Below are 12450 nucleotides of genomic sequence, written 5' to 3' on the forward strand. Positions count from 1 at the left end.
CTAATACACAACTATCCTTTGAGGCTCGCAAATACATCCTGCCACCTGCAAATTGGATTACATGCACTAGCATTGATTAACTTGAGGGGAGGGGAGAACACGGGGTCTGAAAGAAGGGCGTATTCAAGATACTTGATAGCTTGTTTTCAAACTTTTCCTATTTGTCAGTTTTGTATGTTTTGGGAGTAGACGTTGTAAATATGTATACTATAAAAGATCGTGCGCCACGGAATGAAGTGGCAGACTCCTAAGAATCTACCTTCTGTACTTCTTGGATAACTGTGCTTAGTTGCAGCTAATAAACCTGATTTTCTACGCCTAACAGAGTGTCTCGTGTCTCTGTCTGACAAGGCAGGTGAACCCGGAGATTACAGGCGTGCCCTGCGCCGCTCGGTCCATTAGGCCCCGTTCTCCAACACTCACCTAGAGGTCTACCTCTTCTGCAAGCTCCCTGGGGTCAGTGAGCTTACAATCTACCAGGTAGCTCTGGAAAACAGTGACTCAGTATGTGTTCTCTGACGATCACATTGTATATCCCATCATAGGCATTTACCTCACTACCTTTCACCAGCCATCCAGTGCCTTACACATGTAACCCACAACATCCCCCCAGGACTTGTGAGATAGGTTCTGACAGCCCCTGAATCTCAACTGTAAGAAGGTGGAGTATTATGTGTTGGTGCTGGTTAGGCTCCATCATGCAATACCCTAATAATACCCCAAAGATGGTCCTTAGTTTCACAATAATAAATCCTTAGTTCAGTCTTGTTAGAGTGGCAAAAACAGCCAGGCTTCACTAGAGAAACATTTCAGAGTACCAATATGGTCAATAAGTAATTGACATGACTCGAAAGAAATCCGAAAGCAATTTTTAAATCTGAAGCAGATTTATAAATCTTTTTAGTCACCAAAATTAAGTAAATCAGATAAGTAAAACCAGAGTTATGGATTTAAGAAGCAATAATAAATCAGTGCAAAACAGTACTGCAAAACTTTATCCTTGCAGTCATTGGGAAAAAGCTCTACTGACAATTGATCACTTGCAGGTCGAGTTGCGTGGAACCCAAGGAGGGTAAAGGTGATGCGGGTCTCAGGACCAAGCCACGACAGCCAGTTAGATTTTACCTGGCTCGAGAAGCCCAGGTGCAGACTTGTTATGGCTGTGCTTGGTGTTGAAGCGGGAGCCACGGGAGAGCTGTTTTTTCTGCTTACACAAAGCTGGTGGAAAGTAGGGTGCAAAAAGTCGACAACAAAGCCACTGTTGACATCTGATTACGGTTTTGCTGAGTTCCCTTGTGGTGCAACATCAAGTAAAAGTAGTGGTTGTGGGACTGCTGACCAACAAGCCTTGAGAGCAGTAAGCACCACAGGAAATTAATTTGACGTTCAGGGGTACACAGCAGCTGCCGAAACTTGTGGAGGTCAGTACTACATTTCCCACAGTTCATTGGACCATCTAATTCTGGGTGATCCCTCAGAGGGCCCGCTGCCCAGCAATTCTTTGGTTCTGGTGCGTTATTTTTACCTAAGAATGCAGAAACTAGTGCCACTAGCCCAGGGGATTCTGGTGGTGCCTTTGGCTCTAAAGGGGTCCCTCTGTCTGGGGGAACCAAGCTTTGGTCCAGGAAGAGCTGCAGCTGTGTAGTTCCAGGAAGGTTGCCACTGGTGCAAAGTATCACACCTTTGGTTTGTGCATCTCTTGTTGTCACAGACTCAGGTCTCTTCTTGTGTCCTTTGTTGCAAGTCAGATCAAAACTGAGTTTCTGGTGTGAGGAGTATCCCATCAATCCTAGATTTAGAGGTGTGGGTGCAAGTGGCCAAAAGGCTATTAGCCCCAGCTGCTAATCCGCCCCTGAGGTGGCCACATCCAGTGGTGTAGGTCTCCTTTTAACCCAGAACCCACTATTTTGCCACTTTGAAAAATGGCAGAAGTCTTCCTTAGCTGTACAGACCAGGTAGCTCACCCTAGATGTGTGGCTAGCCTTCTGGGCTGTACACCTCCTGAATACCTAATTTTCCCACCTGCCCAGGTGCAAAGGTACATGGGGCAGGGGGAGGGCTGTTTCCTTCATTTGGAGGCAGCTAGGTTGCATATCACAGGTAGTGCAGCCTTTGAAGCTCACCTTCTTGATGTGCCACTTCACTAGCCATCCTTTTAGGCTATTGTTTCTGACTTTTTGGAGAGTTCACACCTCCTGGCAGAGGCCCAGATTCTTGTCTTGGTGGCAGCAGCTGCAGGCTAGCAGTTAGAGCATAGGAAAGGCCGGGACAACCTAGGGGGGCAACCTCTAAGGTAATCACCTGGATGCATGTTTCATTGTCTTCGGCACGAGATTCATGTCAGGGGTGATTAGGCATGTTGTTTGATACCAAACATGACATATGTAGGCAATTCCATAATGGAGCTGTCAACCTCGGGTTTGCCCGAGTGCCAGCCCATGTTATTCTATGGACTGTTTATCACTTATAATGTCCTTTAATGGTAAAGGCCACTGTAGGGACATATAAGCTTGCACTTATTTGTCAATCAATCAATCAATCAAGGGTTAGAAAAGCGCAACTACTCACCCGTGAGGGTCTCAAGGTTCTGGGGGGAGGTGGGGAGCAGATCAGTCCAAGTGCTGGGCTCAATGGAAGAGCCAGGTCTTGAGATCCTTCCTGAACTGGGGTAGCTTGGGAGATAGTCTGAGGTGGAGGGGTAGGGTGTTCCAGGTCTTGGCAGCGAGGAAGAAGAAAAACTTTCCTCTGGATCTGGTCTTGCGGATCCGTGGGAAGGTGACCAGGGCAAGCTGGGCAGAGCATGGGTGTCTTTTGGGTTCTAGGAAGGAGAGGCGGCTGTTCAGGTATGCTGGTCCAGCGTTGTGGAGGGCCTTGCACGCGTGGGTGAGGAGTTTGAAGGTTATTCTTCTGTCTGCCGGGAGCCAATGGAGTTTGCAGAGGTTTTGTGTGATGTGACTGTGCTGGGGGAGGTCGAGGACCAGTCTAGCTGCAGTGTTCTGGACATTCTGGAGCTAGCTGAAAATTTTCTGGGTAACGCCGGCATATAGTGCGTTGCCGTAGTCGAGTATGCTGCTGATGAGCACTTGAGTGTCAGTCTTTCTGGATATATGGGGGATCCATCTGAAGGCCTGTCACAGCAGCCGGATGGTATTGAAACAGGCTTAGAATACTGAGTTGGTCTGGCGGTCCATAGTAAGTGATGCATCTCGTATGATGCCAAGGTATTGAGTTTGGCCCGTCGGGGTGGGAGGAGTCCCTAGCACAGAGGGCCACCAGGTATCATTCCTTGCAGAGGGTGTGGATCCCAGGATGAGGCCTTCTGTCTTGTCTGAGTTGAGCTTAAGGCAGCTGTTCTTCATCCAGGTTGCGATGGTATTCATCCATTCTTGAGAGTTGTGCCTGGTGATCTTGGGTTCGTTGGTGAGGCAAAGCGTATGTCATCAGCATAGGAGATAAAATTGAGTCTGTGTTTCCTGACGATGGTTGCAATGGGGGCCACGTAGACACTGAAGAGTGTGGGGCTGAGAGAGGAACCCTGGGGTACTCCACAGTTGGGCTCTGTCGGTTCCAATAGGTATGGTGGAAGTCTGACCCATTGTGTTCGGCCTGTAAGGAAGTTTCAGATCCAGCTAAGGGCTGTATCGCAGATGACGGCGTCATGGAGTCTAGTGGTAAGGGTCCGGTGGCAGACAGTGTAAAATGCTGCCGAGAGGTCCTGGAGGATGAGGGCATCGGTTTCGCCCTGGTTAAGGAGGAAGCGGATGTCATCGGTCGCAGCGAGGAGGGTGGTCTTGGTGCTGTGATTGCTTTGGAAACTGGATTGAGAGATGTCCAGGATGTCATTTGTTTCAATGAAATCGGTCAGTTGCTTGTTGACAGCTTTTTGATGACTTTGGCTGAGAAAGGGAGCAGGGAGATGGGCCTAAAGTTCTAAAGGTCTGTTGGGTCCATGGAGGGTTTCTTCAGGAGTGGTTTGATTTCTGCATGTTACCAGTCATCAGGAAAGGAGGCAGTCCTGAGGGAGCAGTTGATGTTTCGATGTAGCTCGGGTGCGATGGCGGGGGCGGCTCTGTGGAAGATGAGGTGCGGGCAGGGGTCGAATGGTGCTCCGGAGTGGATAATTTTATGGTCTTTAGGGTGTCGTCCGTGGTGAGTTGGGCCCAACTAAACAGGTTCTGTCGGGCTGTCAGTTGCGGAGGTTGCTGATGCGGTGGGGATTGGAGGTCTTGGTGGTTGAAGCTGTCGTAGATCGTTTGTATCTTGTGGATGAAAAAGGTGCTGAGTCTGTTGCTGAGTTCCTGGGATGGTGGATGTCTGTGGTTTCGCTGTTGGGTTTGGCAAATTCCTTGATTACGGTGAAGAGATTTGTTGTTGTGTCCATTGGTGTTGATTCTGTCTTGAAGGACCTTCTTCCTTGTGTTTTTGATGAGGTGTTGGTGTGCTGTGGTGGCTGGTTTGAAGGCAGTGTGGGCTTTAGGGGTATTGCGGTTCCTCCATGTCTTTTTGAGTCATCTGCAGGAGCATCTAGATTCTTCGAGGACAGGCGTGAGCCAGCTTGCTTTCTTGATCTGTTTGCTGGTGGCTTTCTTGAGGAAGGCCAGGATGTCTGTGTGGTTTGCTATCAACTGGTGAAGGTTGAGAGCTGCGGTATTGGTGTCGGAGGATGATGGTGGTGAGGTGCTGAGTGTGGTGGTGAGCTGGTCCTCTGTGACCTTGTTCCAGCTTCTGCAGGGGAAATGGTGGGCGTGCTTGGCTGCTGTGAGTTTTTTGAAGGAGAAGTAGAGACAGTGGTGGTCTGTCCAGAGAAGTTCCATGGTGTGGCTGTAGGAGACACTGTTTCCTGCGGCAAAGACGGGGTCCCTACTAGTTGTGTTGGGGCAGTGAATAACTGTTTCAGTCCTACGTTGGTGAAGTTCTCTAGGAGGGAGGAGGTGTACGGATCATTGTGGTTGTCCAGGTGGAAGTTGAGGTCTCCGAGTAGGATGTAGCCTCTTGTTGTAAGGGCCTGGGGTGTGATGAGGTGGATGATGGCGTCCGTGAATTGAGTGTGGGGCCAGGTGGTCTGTAGATGAGTATGCCACGGAGGGGTGGTGTACGGGTTGGTCTGGATCAGGAAGCGCAGGTGCTCCATGTGGGTTGTGGGGTCATCTGGGTGGGTGGGCAGGTGGAGGGTGCTTTTGTGAACAATGGTGAAGCCTCCTCCTGGCTGGTTGTGGGTGGTCCTTGCAGATGGTCTTGTAGCCATTGGGGATGGTGATGGCGATGTCTGGTGCTGAGCTGGCGTTCGTCCTGGTTTACATAAGGAAAGCAATGTCTGGTTAGGTGGCATCAAGGAAAACCCAGATCTCTGTGGCGTGCTTGTGGAGGGATCATACATTGAGGATGATGCAGTTGAGTGGTTTGGGTGTGGTGAGGGTCCTTTGGCAGGGTGATGGAGCTGGGGAATGGAGGCGAGTGAAGGTACGGCGACAGTAAAGGCAGGAGAGAGGGCCTTGGGTTTTGCTTGGCGTAGAGAGCTGGCAGTCATTTTTGCGTCTGGAGTTGAGAATGTGGAGGCTGCTGGAGTCGTAGTTGAGGCGGTTCAGGAGGCCAGGGTTCTTGGCGCTGGGTGCGGTCGGGACACAAACGGGCACAGACAGGCTTGCCTTTGGTGCGTCAGCCGCCTGGCCGCACAGCGGCTGCCATTAAGTAGGTGGAGGGGGAGGGGGAGGGTGGGTCAGCTGGGAGATGGGAAGCAGGGAGTAGGCACGGCACAATGGAGGGGGAGGGGCCACAAGGACTGCAGTGGTGGGAAAAGGCTAGAGGAGGCACGGGGAAAAGAAAAGGGGGCACAGAAAAAGGAAACGGAAAAAAAGGAAAAACAGGCAAAAACAGAAAAAGGCACAGAGAGGGAGAAAAGGCAAAAGGAAAAAAAAGTAGAGAAGAAAGACAGAGTGCAGAACAGCAGAAGAGCAGAATGCTCTCCCACTAGACCACCAGGGATTTGGCGCAGGCGGGGGCTGCAGGATTATTTTGAGGGTTTTATATAGCGCGAACAAGACCCTTGCAGGTATTAGAGCGATTTACAAGGTAAATGTTGAAGACACATAGGCATATAGTAAATAACATAAAGTTCCATACACATCAAGAGTCATATAATCGCAATAACCCTGGTTTAAGTGAATTTAGCCATGAGAAGAGATCTCACTTCTTTTTTGAAAGATACAGTAGAGGAATTCCATCTAGTTTCTGGGGGCAGAGCATTCCAGATCCTGGGTGCCATCCCCGAGAAGGCTCGGTTGTATGTTTTCTTCTTGATGAATCTTTCTGGTTTCAGTTAGAGGTTACTGGCACTTCTGGATGCTCTGTTACCACATGAAGGCACCAGTTTCTGTGCCAGATAGCTAGGAGTGTTGTGATGAATGGCTTTATGGGTCATGCATATAATTTTTTGTTGAATTCTGGCTTCGAAAGGTAGCCAGTTAAGGGATCTTAGGTGGGGGGATATGTGGGAGTTTCTTTTGGAGCCAGTAATAAGTCTAGCTGCTGCATTGATTGAAGCTCATAAAGGGGTCATTGAGGATCTGGGACGACCGCAGAGAGAGACACTCCCATATTCCACTCTTGGGATAACTAGAGCTTGTACTGCCAGTTTGAGGTCCTTTTCGGGCAGGAAAGGTATTCGTTTTCTCAAAGTGTTCATCTGAAAGTTTGCTCCTTTTGTTACGGTGCTGATGTGTTTCTGCATATTTAGATTTCTGTCAAGAGTTATTCTCAGTGATTTCGCTGAGTCGACTATAGGAGGTTGGCAGTTGAGTGCTGTAATGTGTTTGATCCAGTCTTGAATTATGGTTACTTGGGAGGGAGGAGCAATTAGGAGGAATTCGGTTTTGAGGGTATTCAGTTTTGGATGTTTTTTGACCAGCCAGGTCTCAGTTTTTTCTAGAGTTGTGTTGAGAGATTTGGTGTCTTCTAGAGAATGGATCTTTAAGTATAGTTGTGTATCGTCTGCGTTCATATGATACTGCAAGTTAAAGGCATTAAGAATTTTGGTGAGTGGTTCCATGAATATATTGAAAAGTGTCAGAGAGAGGGATGGTCCTTGTGGGACTCCTAACGTGACAGGAACAGGTTTGGACAGGGACTGATTAACCTTGAATCGTTGCGATCTGTTTTGGAGGAACCAGGTGAACCAATTTAGAACGGATCCGGATAATCCCGTTCTATGTTTCAGAAGGTCTAGCAGGTTGTCGGGTTTGACGGTGTCAAAGGCCAAAGAAAGGTCAAGCAGGATAAGTAAGCAGGCTTCGTTTTGGCCTAGGATTTGTAGTGTATTGTCTATTATGTGGGTCATAGCTGATTCGGTACTGTGTCCTGCACGGAAGCTGGATCGGAATTGGTCGAGGAGATTGAAGTGGTCTATGTGTTTTTCAAGCTGAAAGTGTACACATTTTTCCAAGAGTTTGGCCAGGGTAGGGATGTTGGATATTGGGCGGCAATTGTTTGAGTCTGAGGGGTCAACCGTTGGTTTATTTAACTCTGTTGAGCTAGCTGCCCATTGTACATCTGCCCTCTGCTCCCAAGCTGACTTAACTGAGGTGCAGCTACTCACTGACTCCTATAATTCAACCATCTCCAACATCATGGATGATATTGCTCCAATCCAACATAAAAATGCTTCAACAAAAATATCCAAACCTTGGAATAATGAAAACTTAGACACGGAACGTCGCAGTCTTAGGGCAGTTGAATGTTCTTGGAGAGCAAATCCCTCCTCGGACCAACTTAAACTCCTAAGAGAGGTTAGGAACCTCTACTACAAACAAATCAAGAGCGCCAAGGCTAACTACTTCAGACACCAATTAGATCAAGCGGCAAACCGTCCCAAGAAACATTTTGAATTGGTCAAACAGCAATCAGTCGTGGGTTCAAACATCTCTGAACCTTTAGGAAGCCCACCCTCGACAAACTTGCTGCTTTCTTCATTGAGAAATCAAAGCTTATCTCCACTGACCTCGCCTCTAAGACGGGCTTACTGCTCTCCTCCAGGGCAGCATCACCCCTTGACCTCCTAGTAAAGCTCAACTCTACCCCCCAGAATGCCAAGAACAATGCGTCTTGGGGCTCCTTTACCCTGTTAGTGAACAAGACATCAAAAAGATCCTCCTGAATATTAACCCATCCAACCACTTCATTGACCCGTTACCCCCGGCCAACTTCAAGAAAATCAAGAATGCACTCATCCCACAACTGGACAAGGATTGTAAATGCTTCCTTATCTCAAGGCACGATCCCCGACTGCCTAAAAGTAGCTCAAGTATCTCCTACACTAAAAAAAACTAACACTGACAAGGCTGATCTCAATAATTTCTGACCTATCTCCAACATCCCCACCCTAGCGAACCTCCTTGAAAAATGCATTCAATCCCAACTCTGTGCTCACATAGAGAACTACCAACTCCTAGACCAGCATCAATCCGGCTTTCGGAAGGGGCATAGCACCGCATCCGCTCTCACCCATGTTATGGATGACATTTTAAAAATGCTCGATCAAAACGAATCCTGCCTACCGATCCTCCTTGACCTTTACTCCGCTTTTGACATGGTAAATCATGAGAACCTCCTATCAATTCTGCAAAACAGGATGGGTTTTTGTGATCAGGTGCTACAATGGTTCTCGTCCTTCCTCCACCACAGGTCTCAAAGAGTCAAGGCTAAGCACTCTCTCTCCCAGCCATCTCCAGTTCTCATAGGGGTCCCCCAAGGATTTGCCTTATCTCCTATCCTCTTCAACCTTTTCCTAGAACCATTAGCTAACACGCTAAACTCCACGGGTATTCTTTTCCACATGTATGCTGACGACACGCAACTCCATTTGAAAATCGCATCCCTGGAAAACATCATCTCACTCAACACTACCCTAACGTCTACTCAAAACTGGTTAACTGAGAACCATCGCCTGCTTAACACCTCAAAAACTGAATTCCTGCTCATCTCCCCTCCGAACCACATCGCCAAGCTGGACCTATGGCTGAGTCACCTTACTTCTTTCAACTGCACTCCTCTCATCGTAGACTCAGCCAAATCCCTAGAGTCACCATGGACAAGCACCTTAATATGAACAATCATTCAGCACTATTTGTAAGGGTGCAAACCACTTGATGAGCACACTCAGAAACATCAAAACTTTCCTTCCACTTAAGGATTTCAACCAGGTGGTCAAAGCGCTTGTCCTACCGAGGCTAGATTACGGCAGCGCCACCCTCTGTGGCCTTCCCAAATACACTCTTGCGCCACTAAGGGCATCTCTGAATGCTGCTGCTAGACTGGTTACAGGCTCCAAACACAATGAGCACATATCGCCAGTCCTAAAGTCACTAAATTGACTCCCCCACGAAGCACGAATTCAGTTAAAGATTGTCGTTATGATGCACAAAGCCATCCACTTCAATACTCCCAGGTACCTGGCGCAAAAGCTTGAACTGTCCTGTGGTGTAAGAGCCTCAAGAAGTGCCACTACTTTCCTCCTGAAACCACTTATCCTGAGCAAAAAGAGAACTTGTCACAGAGCCTTCGCTGGTGCTGCCCCAAAGATAGGGAACTCTCTACCACCGGAAGTACGCAGAATCTCCGTAACAACGGTGTTCAAATTGGAAGTCAAAAGATTCCTTATGAATAAATTTCTTCCGGAAGTGGGCTATGCTCTCCTCCCCGATGATTTTGTTCCTACTCCCATTGTACCATCATTTACTACTACGTATCTTTATGACATATTATGCCCCTCCTTCGCTACCCTTGTACAATTGTTTAACATGACCTAGTTGTGGCATTTGTCGTGTAATCTGTGATCATGCTTGTTTTATCCCTATCTGTTGATGTACTTACATTATTATCCTTCCTTTCCTTCTTAATGTAAAGCGCTCTTATATCCTATGGGATCTAGTTCGCGCTATATAAAAATTTATAAATAAAATAAATAAATGGGGTTTCCTGTGCGGATTTAGGATTTCTGGGATGGTTCCTTGAAGGAGAGAGGTATTTATAAACTTGGTCCAAAGAGGCAGTAGCAGTGGGATGAAGTATTTTAAGCAGCTAGCAAGAAGAGAGTCAGTGAAGTGATTGGCAGGATTCATGGCCATGAGAATTTTGAGTATAGCTTCTTCACTGTAGGTCTTGAAGGAGTACCAAGATGCATTATTTTTTAGGTCGAGCATTAGTGAGCTTTGGTGTGGGACTACTCGAAGGGATGATGAAGAGTTAATACTTGAGTCAGTATGTGTGATTAAACCGTTAAGTAAGTCCTTCTTTATATTTTCGGTCTTTGGAGAGAAGAAGGAGGCAAATGCTTTGCAGTTGGGTAGTGAACCTGTGTTAGTTTGGGCGGGGTGAGGTGCATCCTTAGATTGTGTTTTGATTAGCTTGAAAAGTTTTTGGGGACGATTCTTGGCCTGGTCTAGTTGATGACTGAAAAAGTCTGCTTTAGATCATCTGGTCTTTCTGTAGTAGGTGTTTCTCTTCATTCTTAGCAGCTTGAGGTGGTTTGCAGATGGTGCAGATCTCCATTTGCATTCAATTAGTCCTATGGATCATCTGTCCTCATTGAGTCTCCCATCGTACCAGGGTTTTGAATCTTTTATGGTTACTCTCTTCAGTTGTTGACTCTCTTTGTCCAATACCATGTTCATGGAATTGAAGTAGTGGTTGGTGAGATCTTGAACCTTAGATAACCCTACTGGGGGAAGAAGGATGTTGGAGCTGGAGGTTGTGATGAAGTCCACATTGATATTTTTCAGATCCCTCTACCATATTTTAGTTCTTGTGGGTTGAGCAGAATTCAGTTTCACTGTTTCGTTGATGAAGAAATTGATGATGTGATGGTCAGACCAATAACATGGACTGATGGTATCGACCTGAATGGAAATAGTCTTAACGATGACTGAGTCAAGGATTGACCCTTTATCATGTGTGGGACTGTTACAGATTTGGGTGCCGTCGAGGTCAGAGAGGAAGATTTTGAGACTATTCACTACTAAATCATTAGGGTCATTACAGTGGAGATTAAGGTCTCCGAGAAATATTTGGGTATTTTGTGGTCTGGCATTAATAGAAACAATGTCCATAAGATGTTCAATGAATGTGAGGCTATCACCTGGTGGATGATCGAAAGTGTGCAGAGAGCAGACAGGTTTGTTGTTGCTAGTGATGTCTAAGCATAGGTATTCACAAGAGGGGAATACTGGAGACTGGGATCATTTCACTGAGAGATTGTTCCGATGTATGTAGGCAATACCACCCCCTGACTTATCCAATCTGTCTAGTCTGATGATATTGTGGTTTGGGGGTACCTGTATGTCTAGGATGGGTGTAGAAGATTAATTTAACCATGTTTCGGTCAGGATTAATAGGTCCGGTTCTTGCGTAAATATGAGGTCAGCTAAATCAGCAGCATGTCTTGAGAGAGATCTACAGTTTAGCAGTATACATTGAAGACGGGGCTTGATGAGGATTAAGTTGGGTTCCTGTATAAGGGGAATTTGTCTAAGGTTATTTTTGACTATACCTCTGGGATTATGTTTGTGAATCTGTGAGTATTGGAAGGAATAGTTTGGATTAGGGAATGTTTGTGGAATTCGTCCGGAAGTATTGTGTTGAGGTTGGATTGTGGGAGATCATAGGAGCACAGTAGGGAGAGTAAGTGCCTATCCGATAGGGGATTGGTCCTTCAGATTGGTTGGGTTGAAATATTGTGGTAAGGAACCAATCTCCACCTAGGGGGCAGTAGTTTTGGTGTGAGTTTTTAGTGGTGAGTGTGGAAGTTTGTCCTGGTTTCATGTTCAGATCTATTGGTCAAGGGTTTGTGAAGAAGCAATTCACATAGAACTTGTAGGTCCTCTTTGACTTGCCGTAGAGAGAGTAGGATCTCATCAAGTCTAGGGTCTGGTGAAGGTGGTAGCATGCTTGATGATTGGATTGTAGGTATGGGAGGTGTGCTTGTGCCCTGTAGGTACTATGAGGGTAACACGTAGTCTGGGTAGTTGTGTTGCCTCCTGCCTGGTTGCTTATCTGGAGTGGGAAGGGGTGGACTGGTGGGGGTCATCGATGTATGTATTGCCGGGGTGTGAGATGTGGATGGGGTTGTGGGAATGTTGGTTTTGCTGGTGGAATGGTTGAAATTGGGGGGATGTATGTCATTTCCAAGGGAGGCTGCTGAACCTGTAATGGGTATAAATGTTGGTAGTGTAATAAGAGGGGAGTGTCTTGTACGGGAATTGGGTGGGAAGAGGGGGTAGCCCTGGGATTGGGTGTAGATGTTGAAGGTGCCATCAGATGGGAGTGACTAGACTGAGAATTATGGGGGGTGTTAGGGTGTGTGCTAGAGGTGGGAGCAGCAAGGGGGATGGGGTAGGGTTTTACTACTTTGTCCTTGATGATGGGGAAGATGTTATCCAGCAATGGGGAAGATGTTATCCA

The sequence above is a fragment of the Lissotriton helveticus genome, chromosome 7, assembly GCF_964261635.1.
Source record: "Lissotriton helveticus chromosome 7, aLisHel1.1, whole genome shotgun sequence".
Classification (NCBI taxonomy): domain Eukaryota; kingdom Metazoa; phylum Chordata; class Amphibia; order Caudata; family Salamandridae; genus Lissotriton; species Lissotriton helveticus.